Source organism: Myotis brandtii, unplaced genomic scaffold (genome assembly GCF_000412655.1).
Source record: "Myotis brandtii unplaced genomic scaffold, ASM41265v1 scaffold193, whole genome shotgun sequence".
In the NCBI taxonomy this organism is placed as follows: Eukaryota; Metazoa; Chordata; class Mammalia; order Chiroptera; family Vespertilionidae; genus Myotis; species Myotis brandtii.
In genome coordinates, this window is record NW_005357191.1 from 2,145,740 (window position 1) to 2,151,232 (window position 5,493).

General features: G+C 47.4%; 1 long non-coding RNA gene across 1 annotated transcript in view; it reads right to left on the reverse strand.

The window, feature by feature from the left end:
* LOC106725867 overlaps positions 1-4,365 on the reverse strand; it is a 13,810-nt gene extending 9,445 nt beyond the window's left edge. The window contains exon 1 of the long non-coding RNA XR_001361872.1: positions 4,237-4,365. This is a non-coding gene — a long non-coding RNA (uncharacterized LOC106725867). The remainder of the gene's footprint in view (positions 1-4,236) is intronic.
* Between the last annotated feature and the right edge of the window lie 1,128 nt (positions 4,366-5,493).

Genomic DNA, 5,493 nt, shown 5'->3' on the forward strand with positions numbered 1-5,493 from the left:
ACCAGGGGGCAGCTCCTGCATTGAGCATCTGCCCCCTGGTGGTCAATGTGTGTCATAGTGACCAGTCATTCCCAGTCGTTCTGCTGTTAGGGTCAATTTGCATATTACCCTTTTTTTATATAGGATTAGGAATACCTCCTGGGTAGGTGGACCAATGTGAACCTAAAAATAAAAAGCCAAAGTGAGAGCAGCAAGCTCTTCTTTGAGATCCCAAAGATTACTGCCGGAACCCAAACTGCCCCGAGTGTGAGGTGAAGGAAGGAGTTTAGGAGACTAGGACAGGAAATAACCACATGAATAGGATAATTCCCGTTGCTGCTGACCAGCTGTTACTCGAGCTCTACATGGATTCTATCTTAGAAAATGATTCTGTAATCAACAGTCCTTGTGGTCAGCATGTCTGCTATCCTGTTAGTTTTGCAAATAGCTGTCTGGCCCAGTCCAAAGGTTATTTTGTCCAGTTCAAACATTCCAAAGGTTCATGGAGCAAGACATGCAAGCAGTTCCTCTGGAATGGCTCCCCTTATGTCAGCTTTTCACCCCAGGAAGGTCTTGAAGGGAAGCCCTGCTGGGGGTAATAAGTGCTTGGCTCCCAGCAGAACCAAGCTGCAGTAGGACTGTGGTCCTCATACTCCGAGCTGGGTCTGGAGCGGGGCACTGGGTGCTGGTCTGGCTGCGTGACCGCTTTCCCATACCCTGTCAGTCCTTAAAGCAGCGCCTCGTGGAGGAGCACTGAAGAGCTTTGGAGAAACAAGTACAACTGTTACCCCCAAACCACAATTATAACTTTATCATAATGAAACACGTGCATTAATGTTTCAAAGTGCCGTCTCGGAGCTCTTGTCAGATTCACTGTTTTCCACCTTATTTTGGGACAAAAGTGTGGTCCACATGTGCCCCCCCTCCCCCTTCAGAACCCACACTGGACTCCTTCAGAAGAACGGAAGTTAAAGGCAACCAGCTCCCCAGCAAACACTCATTACATATTGCCTGGGAACTGCTAAGGCAATTTGTTTTTGTTTTTGGTTAGTTCTTACCCAAGGATGTTTTCCATTGACTTTTAGAGAGAGTGGAAGGGAGGGGGTGAGAGAGAGAAACATCAATCGTTTGCCTACCACATAAGCCCCCACCAGGGCCGGGGGTCAAGCCTGTAACCTGCAGCCGAGGTACGTGCTCTTGACCGGAATTGAACGTGGGACTCTTCATTCCAAGGGCTGAAGCTCTATCCACTGGGCCAAATGGGCTAGGGTGGCAGTTTGTTTTTGAAAGAGGCCACCGGCTTTGGGAGTTAATAATCCTTCCCATGCCTGCCAACTCCAGGTTGCTCACTGCTCTGTGGCAATCACCTCTGTGCTGTGTCACTGGGTCATTCCTAATGATTGTTAAGGGACTGACCTTTTCACATGATCGACGCTTCTAAATCGGACCCACATGGGGTCTTATCTGGGGAAATAGCAAGCTTACTTGCTTGCGTTCTGACATACCTTCTTGAGTGGGTGAAAAACTATTGGGATTTCAGCAGAGAACTGGGTGTGGTTTATGAAATGGATCAGATTACTCATCTACAACCCAGAGTGAAGAGAATATTCCAAGAAACTGTTTTTATTTACTTTTTTCTTTGCCAATGCCTGGAACACCACAGGTACTTCATTCTAGGGAAGAGGTCAGGGACGGGTGCTCCCCACTCTTAGCCTGGGGTGCCACCTCTTCCTTCTCCACCCAAAAGGTCCTCCGACGTCTTTTATCACCAGCTCTAGTGCCACTCCCTCCTGGGAACCTCAGTAGCTGTCAGCACCGGTCCTTTGCCTTGTGTGAGAATTCACTGTTGGTAGCTGTCCCTGGGCCTGCTCCTGTGGACTCTTCGACTCCACACCACCCAAACATTACCCTGAGGGACTCGAGTGGAGTGTGAATAGCTGCAGAGTGTAGTAGACAGAAGCACCACGGAGGAAACAGAGCTTTAGTGAAGCGCTATCTGTGAACCCTCCTAGCAAGGCTGTGAAGTCAGAGTTAAGAAAGAGGGGTAGAAATGAGGGCTATAAAATGTTGAAGATTTCACCTGATACATTTTGGGGAAACCAAGAAAGCAATGTGATACGGTGGAGGCAGGACTTCGGGCTAAGCTCTGAGTGAAATGGGTAAACTCCAATAAACTAGATCCCTAGAGAAGAGAGAACAGCCAAGAACATATTAAAAACTTGGTTGCATGAAGTAATGGAAAATAGGATAGGCATTCCAAGGATGCTATGCTGTTTTCCCATTTGAAAAAGTACGGAAGTACAATCTGGAAAGTAAGTACGGGAAAGTGGGAGTTTGCACAGAGACACCATGGCATAGCCGCTGTGCACACAGAGCCTGCCACCAGGGGCCCACGATGCCAGCTCCTACACAGAGCTCTGTGCCCATGGGCAATCCCCTCACCTCTCCACGCCCAAGTTCCCCACTGCCAAGTGGGAAATGAATAATGGCCTCCTCATAGTATCTTGTAAGACTGCAAGTGTTGCTAGCAATGATGCCTGGTAAAAGTGAACACCAGATGGCGCTGTTATATAAAGTTTCTAAGATTTAGTAGGTAAGTTATTTGGAACAAATAAACTTTAGGGATAACCTGATTAAGTCCTGTGTGATTCCACAGATGGTAAAACGCAGAGTCATTATATGACCTTTATAAGTCACTTCAGCCCTGGACGGCTTGGCTCAGTGGGTGGAGCGTCGGCCTGCGGACTGAAGGGTCCCGTGTTCGATTCTGGCCAAGGGCACATGCCTGGGTTGCGGGCTTAGTCCCCAGTGGGGGGCATGCAGAAGGCAGCCAATCAGTGATTCTCTCGCATCATTGATGTTTCTATCCCTCTCTCCTCCCTTCTTCTCTGATATCAATAAAAAAAATACTTAAAAAAAAAGTCACTTCAAACACATTATCTACCAGTCTCTTCGGGTCATTCTTACATAGCTTTTTATGTACTTAAATCTTGTCTTCCAGTCTGATTCTTGAGTGTAAGAACTATGTCTTAATCTCATATGACCTAACAGTGTTCAGCACACATAGCAGGACTAATAAATAGCTGGGGGGGGGGTTTAATACAAAATTTCAAATGTGTCCCAATAGCAACCTTTTACATATTAGCAATTATTATTATTATTTTTAATGCCACTTACTAAGACCCAGACGGCCCTGGGAGAAAGGTCTAGATACGTAAGTTTTTGAAAAGGGAGAGAAGACCCCAGGAGGCAGGGCCTGGAAGAAGGTGTGTTTCCTGGAAAAGTTTGATGAAAGCAAAAGGGACCACAGGGCTCGTAGCCTGTACTTATCAGCAGCCCCTCTCTGTCCAGCTGCAGCAGCTGATTCCACAATAGGGAGTCCCTCTCGGTGCTGCTCACAGGCAGTTGGAGAAACAGACATGCCAACAGCCTCCCAACAGAACCCAGGCCATGGAGGGAGACCCGAGTGCCTGGCTGCCAGGGGCCTTGGAGGAGCCTTGACCAGGAGCTGGCATGTATTTTTGCTATTAACTAAATGTTCAGGGACTCACCTGAACAGGAAAGAGGCACTAAGCCATTTGTCAGCGATTTTAGACGATGACTAATTTTATGCGGGGGCGGTGGGCTGGGGAGGCTGTGGGGAGGAAGGGAGAATAAGAACCACCAAGTCCGCCCTGACTGGTTTGGCTCAGTGGATAGAGCATCGGCCTGCGGGCTCAAGGGTCCCGGGTTCGATTCCAGTCAAGGGCATGTACCTTGGTTGTGGGCACATCCCCAGTGGGGGGTGTGCAGGAGGCAGCTGATCGATGTTTCTCTCTCATCGATGTTTCTAACTCTCTATCCCTCTCCCTTCCTCTCTGTAAAAAAACAAAAAAAAAAAAAAAAAAAAGAACCACCAAGTCCGAAGGTCCTGATTCTGAGCGATGAGCAGACTTGGCCTATGTGGGCAGAGTGCTGCGTGGAAAGGCAAGACTGTCCTTTGGGATGCATAGAACAGGAGGCTGGAGGGAGACTGGGACGCAGAATGTCCTCCCAGAGACCCCTTCCTCACGGAGAGGTCACCTGTAGAGCCCAGAGTGACTGCAGGAGGAGGAACAGAGTTCTGTGCAACAGCCGGAGAGGGCTGGCCCCCTGGCATTTGCACCCCCAAGATTTGCCTGCCATGGTTCCAGGAGGCTCCCAGGGTCAAGTGGACAGATCAGGAGGAGGGTTTGGGCCACCTTGCGAACCCAATTCCCTGTGCGAGAGGATACCCACCAGATGAGGGGGCTACGGCATGTGCAGCCGGGAATGAAAACTGAGGAGCAGAAGGAGGCCCAGCCAGACGTCCCCCTTCCTCCCAGCAGCAGCCAGTCCTGTCCAGCCTGGACCCACCCATAAGATTCAGGACCTGCAAAGGAAGGGACAGGGCATGCAACCAGTTGGGCTGCCAGGTACAATACAGGACACCCAGTTAAATTTGAACTTCAGAAGCATGGAACAGAGTGTGGAATCTCAGAGGGAAGTATGGGAGGATGGATGGGTGCGAGGTGATCAACCAAAGAACTTATATGCATATATGCAAAACCCATGGACACAGACAATAGGGTGGTGAAGGCCTGAAGGGGGAGAGGGCTGGAGAGGGTCAATGGGGGGCAAAGGGGACATATGTAATACTTTCAACAATACAGATTTTTTAAAAATATATTTTTTATTTATTTCAGAGAGTAAGGAAGAGGGAGAGATAGAAACATCAATGATGAGAATCATTGATCGGCTGCTTCCTGCACACCCCCCACTGGGGATCACAACCTGGGCATGTGCCATTGAGCGGAATCAAACCCGGGACCCTTCAGTCTGCAGGCTAATGCTCTATCCATTGAGCCAAAAAAAATTTGGTGTTGAAAACAGTAATAATGTATTGCAAGAATGGATCTTTTGATTCCTCAGCCATTAAAAGAAGAAATAAAGTATATAACTTCTGAACCAATTTAGGGAAAATAGAATAGTAGGATAATTTTAACAGAATTCTAATAGAATAATCCTAACCCATCTGAAAGAAGGCAAGAAAAGAGATAACAAAACTCGGATCAGATGGGGCACATAGAAAGCAGTGAATAAGATTTAAGATTAAACATATCAGAAATTATGTATTAAAGGCCAAATGATCCTGTTAAAATAAGTTATCATACTGAATTAAAACAACTATATGTTATTTCCAAGAGACACACCTAAACAGAAATACAGAAAGGTTGAAAGTAAAAGGATGGGCCAGATAGTGTGGCTCAGTGGACTGAGCATCATCCCATGGACCAGAGGTCCCGGGTTCAATTCCAGGTCGGGGCACATGCCTGGGTTACAGGCTTGATCTCCAGTAGGGGGCATGCAGGAGGCAGCTGATCCATGTGTCTCTCTCATAGATGTTTCTATTTCTCTCTCCTTCTCCCTCTCTATCTAAAAATCAATAAGAACATATTCTTTAAAAAGTAAAAGGATGGAAAGAGATATGCCATGTAACAATAAAAAATAAGCTGA